The following is a 17,223-nucleotide window of genomic DNA, read 5'->3' as shown; positions in this document are numbered from 1 at the left end:
TTCAAGTATAAGTTTTAATACTTCTACTTCAATTATTTTTATAAAGATTATTCTTTATGGGAATATTATATTAAATAATAATATTCAGTCATTTTCTAAATATTCTGGGGACTGATTTACTTCATTAAATCAGCCTTACTCCAAACACTCTTTAAAGTATTTTCGAGTCTTCAAAATGATTTTTAAAAGTCAGAGCGGATCCCAAAACTCATTTTTTATATTTAAGATCTTCCTTTTTAAGGGGATTTAAATACTCGCTCAAAAACCTGGGGAATCCGGCTCTGTGGTGTATTTTTATATTCGCAACGAGGTTGCAGTTTTGGTAAATGAATTGATTACTTGCCCAACGTTCGGGAAGTAAGCCCATCTAATTGAGTCGGCATAAGCGACAGGCCGGGGTACGGTCTATTATTGTGTAAGTGGCTGGGTGGCAGTCCATCAACGCGTGAGGGGCCGGGGTACGGTCTAGCGCGAGGTCCTAATGCGGCCAGGGTGATGACCGGTGAGGAATTCATCCATCTACAGTAGAAAAGGTTACTTATTGGTATCTTTGCCTGATCAGCAAGATATCGGGTTTATGCCAAAATTCTTTTCCTTTCCAAAATTCATTGGATGTTTCAAACTCTGTTCATACTTTGCATAACAGAGGTTCCAGGAAATGTTTAAAGGGATATATATATGTGGATATATATATATCGGGACTAAATAAAGTATCTCATAACTTTTTCATTCAATAATATTTCAAAGATTGAATCTATTCAAGTCTTATCTTGTGGTCTCATCAGTGGGATGAACTTTTGAAATTGATTATAACTTGAACGGTGGTAGTTCAAGTAGTATTTGGGAATGATATAAGTGTAGTGAAGTATTTGGTAACTTCATCTTTTAAACTTATATCTAATTAATAATTGTCTTATGAATGACAAAGATTTTCAGAAAAACGTTGAGACAAGGTTAGATATATGAGATCACCTTGCAACGATATTTTTTTATATACAGTTATACACTGGGACTTTGTGTATATTATGCATGGAAGAGGACTTCCAAGATTTTGAAAAGTATATATGTATATGTATATATATACTGAATATTTTGCGACTTCATCGCATTAAGATATCAACTTGGTTCATTTCTTTTGACCAAGACTTTCATGAGTACTATGAGAAGGCTCATATATTGTTAATCATTATACATATTATTTTGGTGGGCTTGCTGCTCACCCTTGCTTTCTTCTTTCATCACACAACATCAGATAGACAAGATGAACCGGACCAAGCTCCCGATTCGCAAGAGGTTAGGAGACGTTCCGCAGTTTTCTAGAAGCACTGATGCCGCCATAGCTGAGGTAGGAACTACCAATAGGCTAGGCTTTCAACTTTTGATGTATCAGATTATGTATATTTATGAATTGTAATAATGGCAAAGAAATGTAAATTTATTCAGAAACCTGTTTAAGGTGTATTGGCATATAATTGTGGAATAAAACGACTTGTGATTATTTTTGGATATTCATCTCTGAGACTATAACTTGTGGTGTGTGTGTTTATTGTGGGGTCACAGTACAGAGTAGTGATTATTTATTAAGATTGGGTGTTGTTAAGGGAAATGGAACTCGTGACAACCCGGATCCCCGACCCCGGATTTGGGGGTGTTACAGAAATGGTATCAGAGCTAAGCGTTATAAACCTCAGAGATGATGGGACGTTAAGATAATAAGTTAACTAAGATAATAAGAACTCTTGCCAAGTTCATAGTCGGGCTACCTAACGTAGCACTGACAGTTAAAACCCTTATGGGAACCCTTATAAATATCGTGATAGGAGCGTAGTTCGTTATCGTATATGGTAGCGGGACTCCGAACCCTGAGGTTGAGGAGCAACATCGCGATGATATTTTATTACTAATTGGAGATCGGATTGCGGATCCGATAGAGTGTCCTAATGCAGGACCGGATGATGTTGATAGTGAGGATGTAGCGGTTGATGATGTTGTCCTAGAAGGGATAGTTATTGAGGAGGATCCCATGGAGGATCCTGACAAGAATGAATAAAGGACCACTGAGGAATTGATGACCATGGTTAGGGAAACTACCAGAGGTAGGATTGGCCGGTCACTACCGGAGGTTCGTTCAAGTTGTAAAGATAGTAGCCCCTTTAACGCGGCTTACTCGTAAGACTGAGAAGTTCGAATGGATAGAGAAATACGAGAAAAGATTTTAACAACTGAAGCAAAGGTTGGTGGCGGCCCATATGTTGGCGTTGCCGGATGGAAAATGAGATTTTGTGATTTGTAAGTGACGCTTCGCATAAGGAATTAGGGTGCTTCTTATATAACACAGCAAGATAATCGCGTCTGCGTCAAGACAATTAAGGGAATTTAAAATTCGATATCCCCACCCATGAGCTTGGGCTCGTGGCAATAGTTTTGCCCTAAAGATTTGAGGCACTACTTGTATGGAGAGAAGTGTAAGATTCACAAACCATAGGAGCTCTAGTACATTCTTACGTAGAAAGAGCTCAACATACGCCAGAGGAGGCGGTTAGAGCTAATCAAGAATTATGATTGGGAGATTCTTTATCATTCGGGGAAAGCCAATATGGTGGCTGATGCCCTTAGTAAAAAAGAGAGACTCAAGATGATAATGTCTTTTGGAGAGTTTATAAGAGATTTTGAGAAAATGGAAATAGTAGTGAAGGTAACCGGAGCCGGTACCGAAAAGCTGTTTGAGATAGCAATACAGCCCGAAGTATTGGAAAAGAACATATTGTGCCAGTAAAAGTGATGAATGAAGGCAGAGAGCCAACAAATAGGTATGAGATTAATACCGAGAGTGATGATAAGGGAATAATGAGGTATTCCTATAGAATTTGGGTTCCAAAGGTTTAAGAGCTTAAAGATGAAATCTTAGATGAAAGCTAGTTTGAGGAATAAGAGTTAGAGCAAACCCTGAACGTGATAGTCAGGGAGGTTGCCACCAAGACAAAAGGAACCCATAACATGATGAAGTGGAAAATGAGGATTTAAATTATGTAAGATGACCCCAATTATGGGGAGTAGGAAGAAATATTTAGACTGAGGAAACAAAAGTCGAGTAAGGACAGGAGACCCGAGATGGTACCCCTATACGACAATTCATGGACCTGTCTAAAGAGAACTTAGACTATTATCCCCAACCACCACCCTGAGGAGACAGTGCGGTGGGAAATTCTTTCATGACCTTTAAGTCGCTAAGCTCTCAGAGTTCCAAGGAACAAGCTGACCCAGTCGAGGCAAGAGCCTGGCTAAAGGAAATAGATGAATCATTTGAGATTCTAAATGATTGACGAACCACAAAAGACTATTGTGTCACTTACCCTCCTAAGAGAGAGACCACCCGCTGGTGAAAGGCCAAGGAAGGCACGGAGCAAGAGATTATAATAAACTGATTTAAGTTCAGTCAATTGTTTTCAGGAAAGTACTTCCCAAGGTTATGGAGATAGTGTAAAAGCTTAAGAGCCAGAACAAAGGCAGACGAGTATGATGAATTATGAATCTAAGTTGTAAAAGTTATCAAGATTCGTTCTGAAGACACGAATCCAGAATGACGGGATGTTTGAAATCAATGCTTATGTTGTGTTGGTTCATGAAATAACGATAAGAGAAAGGAATATAAAGGCAAGAGAGTTTGAGGAATGATAAGGGAGTTGGGTATGAGGAAACCCTAAAGACTCGTAGAAATAGAAATAGAAAAGTAGGTAATCGTCCGGATGAGTGTGATTCACCATGAGTTAAATTGATGGTTGAAGGTATAAGAGATACATATATTTTATCCCCTGTAAGTTGGGAAGATTCGAGGAAACCTTGAGATAATTCGAAGGATAAATAATGAGACGCGGATAGACTGAGGAGACAAGAAAGTAAGAAATTAAGAAAATTGGGTGAAGGAAGTGACCTTCAAGAAGGTAAAGTGTAAGACCGGTGGCATGATACCCAGAAAGGGAGACGCCAGATATGAAAGATATCCCAACATTAAGATGACTGTTGAGATAAACAACAAAAGTAAATAAGGAATTATTAAGAAGAAGTTCACGTTGAACATGACCAATATCTTCCAGAACATCCATGTTATCATTACCAAATCAAGAAAGAAAAGTGGATGACCATTGTTATCTTTTGGAGGCCATATGGATTGACCTCAATTTGAATAAGGATGCTATTATGAAGTTAGGTATAGACTATCGAGGTGGGAATGATTGAATAAGACACCCTTATCAGGGATATATGACTTGATTTATCCATGGAAGGATGCAGGTACCTTTTAAAGGTGGAATTAAGGATAGAACATCGGTAACTTAAAATGAATCCTAGGGGAATGCATAAAGGTTGGAATTTCACCCTTAATAGGGACAGTATGAGTTTTGACAGTATGATTTGGAAAGGGTTAATGTAGCAACAACCTTTAAGAATCAGTGGAGAAATTTTTCAGAAGTATATAGACAATGGTTCTAGTAATAGTAAATGGTATTTTAATATGCCCTGTATCTAGGGAATACAGGAGGAACGATTGAAGGATAACCTTAGAGGTTTTACAAGGAGAAAGGTAATATTCAAAATTTTCAAGAATAGAAATGTTGATAAAGGAAATATGACGTAATTATAATGTTGCCAAGTGGGGCACGTGTTAAACCATGAGAAAGTATGGATCGGACCAGTAATGGTCGAAATTATTCAAGGTAATTAGGACTTAAGATAAAAGATGTTCTAATTATGATTGAGAGTCAGTCATGACAGTGATTAACCTCTAAAGACTGAGGCAATAACTTATGGAAAAATGGTGATTTTTTTTTTACTCATCAGATTTTAAGGAAAGCATTTTCACATAAGCTGTGATTGAAATAAGGTAGAAAATTATTTGGAGATGGTTAAAGTGACATTGATTATAAGGAACTATTACTATCAGGAAAGGCCAAAGAGGTGGCCGACACTTTAACGGTAAAAGGATAATTATAGGCGCTTGTGCCAAAGGAATACAGTGATGATGGTTAAAGCTATGAAGGTTGTATTATAGTTTGGAAGATCGACATTCCTTCTGATGACTGTGCAATACCCAACCGTAATAGTAGTTCGGTAAAGGTTTAATTCGTGTAATCGCCAGGAGCGGGCAATCTATCTTAGGAGGTACTATCTTGAGAATGAGCCTGGACCATGTTTCAAAAGGACTAAACGAACCTTTGAGTTAAGTCTTCTATCGAAGGCATATGATTAAGAATGGTATTAACCTGCTATCGTTACTTTGATTGAAACTCTTCTGCAATTTTATCTACTTCATGTCATGAAAGTACGCCAGAGTTTGGAGTGTTCTTCATGAATTATGATTGGTGATTATGTTAACTCCTTAGAAGTATTTGATACGACATGTATGGACTCCGTATGGTTAGATAATAAGACTTCATGGAAAATGAATGACTACAGTAGGTCAGTGGTGGACCATAGTAAGGCAGCAATGATTCTGCGAGTATCGAGCTGATTACAACCGTGAGAGTTGTATTGGAATAGGTGTCGAGATTGAGTACCCCTAATCGGGTCATGGTAGTGTATAAGTTATCATTGATAGACTAATTAAGTAGAGTGTCTACCTAGTGAATTATTATTCTTTCTTATCAATAGGGAGTCGTATTATTATACGAGGAAGGTTGCGGTGCAAGCATAGAATTCTAGTAACGATGATGTCTAGAATGAGATCCCAGATTCGATTTTCGATGTCGAGGGAGTTTCAAAGGTAATTGTGTATAAGCTCGAGGAAGAGCATGGGTCCATAGAATGATGGACGGGATAGCGAAAATATTTAGGCACGTGAAATGCGATGCTATAATACTTGATGCGGATATAAATACATATATGTTTTGTTCTTCTATGACAAACCTCTATAGTTCAGAGGTAGATTCCAAGCCAGATATTTTATGGCAATAAAATTTTTATGAATATACAATTCTCTTCAATTCGTTCTTTTCTCTTCTTTTCATTTCATGTAATCTGAGAAGGACAACCCTTCCAGAAGGGGAGGTATTGCCGAATGACTATCTATCTGTGTGATAGAAGCCTAGTAGGATACCATCTATTGTTTAATTGCTTGTCAAGTACTATAGGCTGGCCACCTTCTGTACTAACTATGCGATATAACAAGTGTTCATGATCATAGTGATCTCTCAACAAATTCCCTTACTTCTATTTGATTGATCAAATTTTGGAAAATAGAAACAACTGAAAATGGAGTAATAAAGTGGTGGTAGTATGCGGAATGGGAACACATTCGTGATACTGAGGTTGACGTGGTTATTAAAAGGTTATAGAACGCTAGCGAGCAAAAGTATAACCCGTATAATATTAGAAACGGAAGGTAGTAGCGATTACGAACTGGAAAAGAATGGGTATTGAGAAGCAAGAGCTCTAATGATTGGAAGCTATGATGAGAGTCTGTGTAATAGACTTGAAAGAATTTGGAATGATCACTTAATTCGGATTGAGTTATCTTACGACAATAGATCATATGTCATTATCGAGATGTCGCCTTATGAGATCCTTGAAGGAAGACAATGTCGATCTCCCTTATGTTAGGATGAAGTTGTAGAGCGCAAGATGCTCGGACCCGCAGTAGTCCAAAGGACCAAGGATATGATAGATCTAATCAGAGGACGGCTGGTAGTAGCCCAAGATGGACATGATAAGTATGTTGATTTGACACGAAAGGATAAAGAGTATGAAATAGGGGACCTAGTAATGTTATAGGTATCCCTTGGAAAGGATTGATGAGGTTCGGAAAGAAAGGAAAGCTAAGTCTACAATTTATTGGACCCTTGGATATGTTAAGACGTTTGGGAAGTTAGCATATGAGCTAGCCCTAACCCCGAACATGTAGCAGGTCGTAACGTGTTTCACGTATCAATGTTAAGGAAGTGTAATTTAGATGCCAGATAAATAGAGGCATATGAGCGCATAGATATGCAACCCGACGTAACCTATATGGAGCAACCAGGAAGGGTTATAGAGTGAAAAAGAACAAGTGCTTAGGAGAAGGATTATTAAACTAGGCAGAGTTTGGTGGTAGGACCACAATGTGGGAAAATTGACTCGAGAGTTAGAAAGTGTAATGCTAAGAAAGTATCCCCATTTGTTTTCTATCTGATTCCGGGACGGAATCCTTTTAAGGAGGGGAGACTGTAATAACCCCAATTTTTGGAAATTTTTGAAACCCTTATGAATAGTGTTTTTGCTGAACGAGAAAACTTTTCATGCCACGCTATGTAGGGGTTCTGTTATTGATCTTATGGGATATTATTAGTACTCTATGAAGTATATAAGTGTATGTAAGATCGTCAGAATCCAATTCCGAACACTTTGATTTTTCCCGGAAATCCACAATATACGGAGAGAATTGAGTATAAGGTAACAGGATAAAAAGGATTTAAATTAAAGGATTATAAGAGAGGATCATAAAAGGAATATAATATATTGAGAAAGGTTAAGGGAACCTAAGTAATAAGGTCCCGGGTATGAACCCTCAAACGATAAACGAGAACAAAAGATAAGCGGACCGTAAAACAAATAAGTGACCAAGAGACAAGCTTGTACAAGAAGCCAGGGATTGTGACATCATCAAACCACAAGGTGTGGACAAGTGGGAGCATAATGACATGTGCAAGGTGACACAAGCATGATATAGAAGGGAAGGAAGTGTGGTTGAATTATAACCACACAAAATCAAGGTTAATTAAGTCATTAACCAAAAACAACACAAAAATCAACCAACCAAGCAAATCATTTCATTTTCATCAAACAAAACACAAAAATATCATTCTTCCCAAGCTAGCTCTCGGCCCATTTCTTAAAATTTGAAGATCCAAGCTCCACCACTTATTATTTAGCAAGGTAATTATCCTAGCTTCTCCTAGTTAAGTTACATACTTCCTATAAGTTTAAGCTTCTAATTCCAAGCCAATCTTTTTCTATAAATCAAGGAAGAAGATGGTGAATAGTAACCTTCAAGAAATAACTTTAGTTTTCTTGGATTTTTATGAAAGATTAAGGTTATACAAGCAAGGATCAAGGTTCTTTTAGGCATTCAAAGCTCTTGGGTTGTGTTAGGAAGCTTCAAGGAGGTATAAACAACTTTCACCTTTAACTTATAGTTTGAACTTTGAGTTTTGATGAGTTTATGGATGGATTAATGTCTATATAGAAATATCCATGTATGTATAGCAAGATCCATGTATGTTAGATAGTTGGGTTGGATTTGTGGTGATTTTGGATATGAATCTTGGTTAATGGTTAATGAATCTTAAGTTATGGATTAGTAGATCATGTTTGTGGTTGAATAAGTTGGAAAACCTTGAGATTATGGACTGACTTTGCCTTGATATAAGTTGTGTTTGATGTATTGATGATGGTTGGGTGGTTTGTAGTGAATTGGTAAAGAATTGGAGTGGTATAAATATTGGTAATCGCGTAAACATAGCCGTCGTAATGTCCGATTTTCTTTGGACTGTTTTTGTGCATAGCATTAGGACCCGAGAACCCCCTGCTAGATTGTGACCACTGCCATGTTTAGATAGCTCATGTTACGAGCTTCGTTTTGATATGTAGTTCGTTCGATTCCGATTTACGGTTTAGGAGAAACGACCGTTTCAAGTAACGGCGTTTCGCGAACGAAACTTTTTCCCTCGCCTTACTTTGAAATGTAGGTTAAAGACCAAAAAGGGTTAATTAATGCATGAAACATTTATGGTAAGTGTTTTAGGCAGTTGGTAAGTCACTCGCGAAGGAATCGCTTTAAAACTCGTAAAGGTTAAATTATTAAAAATGGTGGAGCCGAGGGTACCCGAGTGACTTAAGCGAATCAGTGAGCGCAAAACAAGCGTTAGAGTCTAAGTTAGTTAAAGTATAGATTCACAAGTGACTTTGGTTTAATTCCAACTTACTTGTTGTTTATAGGTTACCAGACTCGTCCCGAGCCATTCGTAACCCCCAGTCGCTCAGGCAAGTTTTCTACCCGTTATACTGTTATTGTGATGTAAATATATGTATATGCATTATCTTGTGATATTGCATGATTGTTATTAGCAAATTTTGCAATATATTGGAGTATGCTAATATGGTATATATGCATGCCTGTTTCATAATTCTTGAAATATATATCTGTTGGTTCATTTGATAATACCTATGCTAGAGGATAGTTGTATCTTGCATATACCCTTAGTATAGGGACCCAAAGGTGAAAATATTTTCTAAAACCGGGAGTCGAGGATCCCGAGTAGATTTTATATGGATATGGATATATATATTTATATATATATATTTATATATATATATATGGTTATAGTTTTCCAAACTATTAATCGAATAAGGTTTATTCGATAACTTGAAACTTTATTTTATTATTGAATATTATTTCGAATATTATTCGAGGGCTTATGACTCTTTTATTTATTTATCTGAATATTATTTGAATATTCATTCGAGGACTTATGACTCTTTTATATTATTATGAATATTATTTGAATATTCATTTGAGGATCTATGACTCCGATTATGTGCTGAATTATATTCTTTATTCTATTAAAGAATAAGGTGTTAATAATCAAACTTATTTTCGATTATTCAAATAAAGATAATACTTTCATATAAGTATATCTTTGGTTATTTAATGTTTATTTCAAGTATAAGTTTTAATACTTCTACTTCAATTATTTTTATAAAGATTATTCTTTATGGGAATATTATATTAAATAATAATATTCAGTCATTTTCTAAATATTCTGGGGACTGATTTACTTCATTAAATCAGCCTTACTCCAAACACTCTTTAAAGTGTTTTCGAGTCTTCAAAATGATTTTTAAAAGTCAGAGCGGATCCCAAAACTCATTTTTTATATTTAAGATCTTCCTTTTTAAGGGGATTTAAATACTCGCTCAAAAACCTGGGGAATCCGGCTCTGTGGTGTATTTTTATATTCGCAACGAGGTTGCAGTTTTGGTAAATGAATTGATTACTTGCCCAATGTTCGGGAAGTAAGCCCATCTAATTGAGTCGGCATAAGCGACAGGCCGGGGTACGGTCTATTATTGTGTAAGTGGCTGGGTGGCAGTCCATCAACGCGTGAGGGGCCGGGGTACGGTCTAGCGCAAGGTCCTAATGCGGCCAGGGTGATGACCGGTGAGGAATTCATCCATCTACAGTAGAAAAGGTTACTTATTGGTATCTTTGCCTGATCAGCAAGATATCGGGTTTATGCCAAAATTCTTTTCCTTTTCAAAATTCATTGGATGTTTCAAACTCTGTTCATACTTTGCATAACAGAGGTTCCAGGAAATGTTTAAAGGGATATATATATGTGGATATATATATATCGGGACTAAATAAAGTATCTCATAACTTTTTCATTCAATAATATTTCAAAGATTGAATCTATTCAAGTCTTATCTTGTGGTCTCATCAGTGGGATGAACTTTTGAAATTGATTATAACTTGAACGGTGGTAGTTCAAGTAGTATTTGGGAATGATATAAGTGTAGTGAAGTATTTGGTAACTTCATCTTTTAAACTTATATCTAATTAATAATTGTCTTATGAATGACAAAGATTTTCAGAAAAACGTTGAGACAAGGTTAGATATATGAGATCACCTTGCAACGATATTTTTTTATATACAGTTATACACTGGGACTTTGTGTATATTATGCATGGAAGAGGACTTCCAAGATTTTGAAAAGTATATATGTATATGTATATATATACTGAATATTTTGCGACTTCATCGCATTAAGATATCAACTTGGTTCATTTCTTTTGACCAAGACTTTCATGAGTACTATGAGAAGGCTCATATATTGTTAATCATTATACATATTATTTTGGTGGGCTTGCTGCTCACCCTTGCTTTCTTCTTTCATCACACAACATCAGATAGACAAGATGAACCGGACCAAGCTCCCGATTCGCAAGAGGTTAGGAGACGTTCCGCAGTTTTCTAGAAGCACTGATGCCGCCATAGCTGAGGTAGGAACTACCAATAGGCTAGGCTTTCAACTTTTGATGTATCAGATTATGTATATTTATGAATTGTAATAATGGCAAAGAAATGTAAATTTATTCAGAAACCTGTTTAAGGTGTATTGGCATATAATTGTGGAATAAAACGACTTGTGATTATTTTTGGATATTCATCTCTGAGACTATAACTTGTGGTGTGTGTGTTTATTGTGGGGTCACAGTACAGAGTAGTGATTATTTATTAAGATTGGGTGTTGTTAAGGGAAATGGAACTCGTGACAACCCGGATCCCCGACCCCGGATTTGGGGGTGTTACAGATGGTCTTCCCAAGATTATGGGGATCTTCTTATCCTCCTCGAAATCAAGAATTACAAAACCAGCAGGAAAGATGAGTTTATCAACCTTGACCAAGACATCCTCCACAATGCCTCGTGGATATGTAATAGAACGGTTGGCCAACTGCAAGGTCATATAAGTAGGCTTTGGATCAGGTAAGTCCATTTTTTTAAAGATTGACAAGGGCATCAGATTGATGCTAGCTCCCAAGTCACATAAGCATTTGTCAGATGACACTTTTCCAATGGTACAAGGAATAGTGAATCTTCCAGGATCTTTAAGCTTCAGAGGCAACTTCTGTTGGAGCACAGCACTGCATTCCTCCGTGAGAGCAACCGTCTCTAAGTCATCAAGCTTCACCTTCCGAGAGAGAATACTTTTCATAAACTTCGCATAACTAGGCATCTGTTCAAGAGCTTCAGTGAAAGGTATGTTGATATGAAGTTTCTTGAACACCTCCAGAAAATTCTCAAACTGCTTATCCAGCTATTTCTTCTGCAGCCTCTTAGGACAAGGAGGTGGAGGATAGATATGTTTCTCCCCTGTATTACCCTCAAGAGGAGTGTGTTCAACAGTAGTCTTCCTTGGTTCCACTTCTGCTTTCTTCTGCACTTCTTCTTTAGCCACAGCTTCTTCTTCCGAAACTCGAGGGTATTCGGAATTTGCAACCTTCCCAAACCTCAATGTAATTGCTTTAACCTGCTCCTTAGCTTCCCTCTTTCCTGGAACTTCAGTGTCACTAGGGAGTGTACCAGGTTGACGATTTAGCAAGGCATTGGTAATTTGTCAAATTTGATTCGCCAAGGTCTTGATAGAAACCGCTTAGCTCTTGCACATGAGCCTCAACTCCTCCAATTCAGATTTTTCATTAGATTATTGCAGCTGAAGTTGTTGTCTTGGTGCATATTACAGTTGCTGAAAACCAGGAGGGTTGTATTGCTTTGATGCATATTGCTGATAAGGCTGCTGAACTGCATTCTGAGTATTACTCCAACTGAAGTTAGGATGATTGCGGTTGTTAGGATGATAAGTGGCTGGCACCGGATGCTGCGACCTCTGAAAGTTGCTCACGAACTGAGCTGATTCACTAGAAATAGCACACTGCTCCGTTTCATAGGCACCAGCACAAAGCTCACAGACACTAGTGATCTGATTAACTCCATAATTAGCCAAAGAATCCACCTTCATAGTCAAAGCCTTAAGCTGAACAACTATAACAGTAGCTGTATCTAACTCCATAATTCCTACTACCTTGCCCTGAGGTAGTCTTAGAGTAGGATTCTGGTATTCATTAGCAGCCATTAGTTCAATCAATTAATAAGCTTCATCATAAATTTAGCCCATAAGGCTCCTCCTGATGCTGCATCAAGCATGGGTCTAGAAGTAGCACCCAAACCATTATAGAAGCAGTTAATGATCATCCAGTCAGGCATCCCATGGTGCGGAAATTTTTTAAACATCTCCTTATAGCGATCCCAAGCCTCATATAAAGATTCTCCAGACTGCTGAGCAAGTTGAGCAAGTGCGTTTCTGATTGCAGCAATCTTCACCATTGGAAAGAATTTAGTTAAGAACTTTTAAGCAAGATCCTCCCATTTGGTGATAGACCCTGGTGATAGAGAATGTAGCCAGCACTTAGCTTTATCCCGCAGAGAGAATGGGAAAAGCCTTAAATTAATAGCATCTTCAGAAACTCCATTGAACTTGAAAGTGTCGCAGATCTCGATGAAATCTCTGATGTGCATGTTGGGGTCTTCTGTCGGAGAACCCCCAAACTAAACTGAGTTCTGTATCAGCTGAATCAGGCTTGACTTGATCTCAAAGGTATTAGCCGAGATGGCTAGTCGGACAATGCTAGACTGAATATCATTAATCTTTGGTTGAGATTAATCCATCAATGCCTTCAGATTCACTTCTGGTTCTCCCATTGCAATAAGTGCTTCTTCTTCAACTTTCTCCTCGATAAGAACTTCCTCGAAAACTTCCTTAGCTACTACAACTTCTTCCTCAGCTTGATCCAGTGTTCTCTTACGAGACCGAGAACGTGTATGCAAGTAAAGACCACTGATGACAAACACATAAACTAAAAATTAACCCCAAGTCCCCGGCAGCGGCGCCAAAAACTTGTTAGGATGAAAACACGCGCTGATATTCACGCAAGTATACGTGACCGCAAGTAATATAGAACTATTTCTAGTTCATTCCCACAGAGACTGGTTTAGGTTAATTTCAATCAATGCACTTATGCAACAATGGTATGGTTATTATTCAATGCTAAGACGATTAACAAATTGAGAATGTTTATAACTACGATTAACTAAGAGATTATACTAAAAAAAAATTAACTAAGAAAATTGAAAAGATTGATTACTATATGACACAAACATGGGATTCTAGTTTCATTACTAGTTTATTCAATAGCCTCTTTGTTCTTAACCTTAGCATGCAATGGTGATGACACTAATCAGATAACACGAAACTGATAAACGCCAACTTTCGTTGTACGAATACCATACTACCAGACATCCACAAAAGAGATAGAAGCTGAATAGACACCAATTATATTGAGACCCTATATGTCTATAAAATTTGACAGCATAATGGTTTAATGCACAATTTATCTATCATGATTATATAGGGCATGTAAGATGGTTAAAATTACCTACGGATCATGCATATCAAATACATGAACCTATGCTAGCATGGCAAGTTTTAAACCCCTAAATTCACTTTCGCTTCATTAGAGATTAACACGCTATCTTATAAGTTCATGACGCTTATAAGACAAATAAGCACAACCAATACTAGGTTATCATGCAATCACCACACACTAAGGCATCCAAACAAATTAACTAAAGAAATCCATAGGAAAATCCAGTAGAGCCCCACGATAACGATTAGCCCATAATCGGACTCAACATCAACGTGGGTTTCGATGAAAACATGGTATAATAAACGTAGTCTTTATACCGAATAAATAATAAAACCAAGTACGTTACACAAGAGTATAGGGTCACAAATAAGAAAACTAGCATCCAAAGTGACAACTTAAAACAAAAAATCATAAGATTAAACTAGATCCTCTTCGCCTTGGTTGAATTATGCTATACGGTCTTCTTACGCCTTCTCCTTAAGCTTTGGCACGCCTTGTTATAAAAAACGATCATAAGTTATGTTTATATAGCAGCCCATGCAATTTAGAAGTCCAGCTGATCAAAATTAGAGTAGAATCAGGATTCTGTGATCCCGACCCGGCACGGCCGCGCGCTTCATCAGCGCGGGCGCGCTGTAAATATGCATCACGGTGCGCCGCGCGCTACTACAGCGCGGGCGCGCTAACGTTCTGTAAAATCTTCTTTTTCTTGTTTTCTTGGCTGGTTTGAGTTGACGATCCACAAGCTTTTATTCAAGACACTATCCTAACACCAATTTAGCATCAAAACAATGCTAAATCACCTGAATCCCTAATATAAGCCTGAAATACAAAAACACTACAAAACACATCAAAAACATAAATAACTTACAAAACACCAATTTAAACCTTTATAGAGTATTCCAAGTGGACATAAATGCCACTTAACACAGATTCCAGAAAATAAATAATTTTCTCTCTAACAAGATGAATAACATTTTGTATTGATATGATTTTTTGTAAGTTTTCAAGCATCACATTGTCTCCAATTTCTGTCAGATTAGCATGCTTCCTTAGAATCAAAGCATCACCTATAGATGGATCAGCACTTAACCTTCCCAGACCACTTGTGATTCCAAGTTTTCTAGAATAAGAACTTCCCCTGTAAATATTCTTTAATGTTTCAGAAGAATCTCTTCTAGGTGTAGGTTTCTTGCTTCCCCATAGTAGCTTCCTCTTTTCTTCAGAAGTAAGTTCTGGCTTATTAGAGTTTATGTTTTCAGAATCAGGATTTGATAACTCAGCTTGAATCGGGTTTGAAAAATCAACAATATGAGTAGCATCAAAGGATATGATTGGTTGAACAACAACTTTTGCTTATTCATTAACTTGAGCAATGCGAGAGGTTAACTTTAGTTTTTCAGCCCAGTCAGCTCCATGAATCTTCCTTCTTTGATGAGCTTGACTGACTTCTTCTTCTTCAACTCTTTCTTCAGTATCAAAAGCTTGAGCTACTGTATAGACTGAATCTATCAGTATTTATGATTAAAATGTCTTAGATACTGATTTCTTCTTAGCAACAACTTTGGCTTTAGGCTCTGGATGCTTGGAGTTCTCTCCTATCTTCTCTTTCCCTTTATGACTTCCGTCATCATTTAAGATTTCTTGAGACATCAGAGATCTTTCAGCATCTGCTTGACTTACCTCCCTTATAACTACCCCTTCGGTTGGTCTGTTAGAGGGATCATCTTCAAAAGGATCTTGAGAGATAACAACATCAGTATTTGTTCTCTTCACAGAATTCTTGAATTCTTCCTTCATTTTCCTTAGTTGTTCTAGATCAAGTCCAGGATTTTCTTTTTCAAATATTCTTCTACTCACCTCAGAGCCAAATTCTTGAATATTTGGGTCCTTGTAGAACAAAGTTGTCTTTCTTCCTTTTACTTTTAGAGTTTGAAGATACTGACTTGCTTCTGCACTAGCTTCTATCTCCAGAATGCCTTGGTCATCATCAGTAGTTGTGACTTTCAGAGTTTGTTGAGTTGTTGTAGTCATAGTCAGTTCTTTTGATTGTACTCTTCTTTCAGCTCTCATACTTTCTCCGCCTTATCTAGATTGAGACCTAGTGTCAGCTTTTGATGAGCCACTAGTTCCAACTAGCTCTTCACCTCTTCTCCTTACACTGTCATTCTGTCCCTCCTTATTACCTCCATCAGGATTTTCATCATCATCATCATTTTCCAATGTCAGCTGCTTGCATTTAGATTTAAAAATCTTCTCCCCCTTTTGGCATCATCACCAAACAGTAGAGAAAGAATCAGCTCCATTGAATTCTGTACCTCTGTAAGTTGTCCAGACATTTGCTCTTGTTTGGCTTCCAATCTAGCCTGATTGGCTTCAATTTTAATCTGTCTGTCAACAATTGGTGCAATCTGCTTCTGATTTCCTGATGAGTAGTCAGCTTTGAAGCAGTCAAGGATTATTTGATCTGATTGATTTGAGAAGTAGTTGCTTCTTAAGCTATATGCAAGGATCTTACTATCAGAGTAGATGCTTTGAGGTGATTCAGCATGTAAGGATTTTGAATTCTCTGTTCAGTTGTTTCCAGATATTCAACAGCATTGGTTCTGGAAATAGGATATGCACATCTTTCCATTTGGCGTTCCAGATATCATCAAAATAATCATGCTTCTTTTTAGCATCTAACTCCTTAAGCTTATGTTACCTCACATGGTTAGGTATATCTTCAGGGAAGAATAGATCATCTTCAGGATCTATAAGAGCATTTGAAGTATCAGCTTCTTCACCATCATTAGATTATTTATCTACAGCTGGATCTTGAACTATCTGCTGAACTTCATCTCCAACTTCAGCATTGAAGATATAATCAGAAATTAGAGCTGTATGTGATCCAGATGCCTCAAAAACTTCTATATCATCGGCATTTAGCTCCACATCTTCAAGAATCGTAGACAGATAAACTGAAGCTTCAGGATCGACCTCCATAACCTCAATACCTGTGGAGTGCTGTGGTGACCCTGTAGTGGATAGATCTTTATGAATGCACTGTTGTGCTACTACACCTTCAGCAACAACAGGGATAATTTTAGGTGATGGAATAGTAGAGTGAATGGACTGCAGGAAAGTTTCAGTACTTAGACCTGCAGGGAGATTTTCAGCACTTGGTACATCAGAGTTTAACTGAGGGTCAACAACCTATTGATCAGC

General features: G+C 37.4%; 1 non-coding gene across 1 annotated transcript; it reads left to right on the top strand.

Annotated features, from left to right (window-relative positions):
* The first annotated feature begins 12,794 nt into the window (after nt 1–12,794).
* LOC141681354 (small nucleolar RNA R71) lies at nt 12,795–12,901 on the top strand. Its single transcript, XR_012558793.1, has one exon. It is a non-coding gene; the product is annotated as a small nucleolar RNA R71 (small nucleolar RNA).
* Nucleotides 12,902–17,223: the final 4,322 nt, after the last annotated feature.

This window comes from Apium graveolens, chromosome 8 (assembly GCF_009905375.1).
Source record: "Apium graveolens cultivar Ventura chromosome 8, ASM990537v1, whole genome shotgun sequence".
Lineage (NCBI taxonomy): Eukaryota > Viridiplantae > Streptophyta > Magnoliopsida > Apiales > Apiaceae > Apium > Apium graveolens.
The sequence above is the reverse complement of the archived record's forward strand: the minus strand, read 5'-3'. Positions and strand labels throughout refer to the sequence as shown.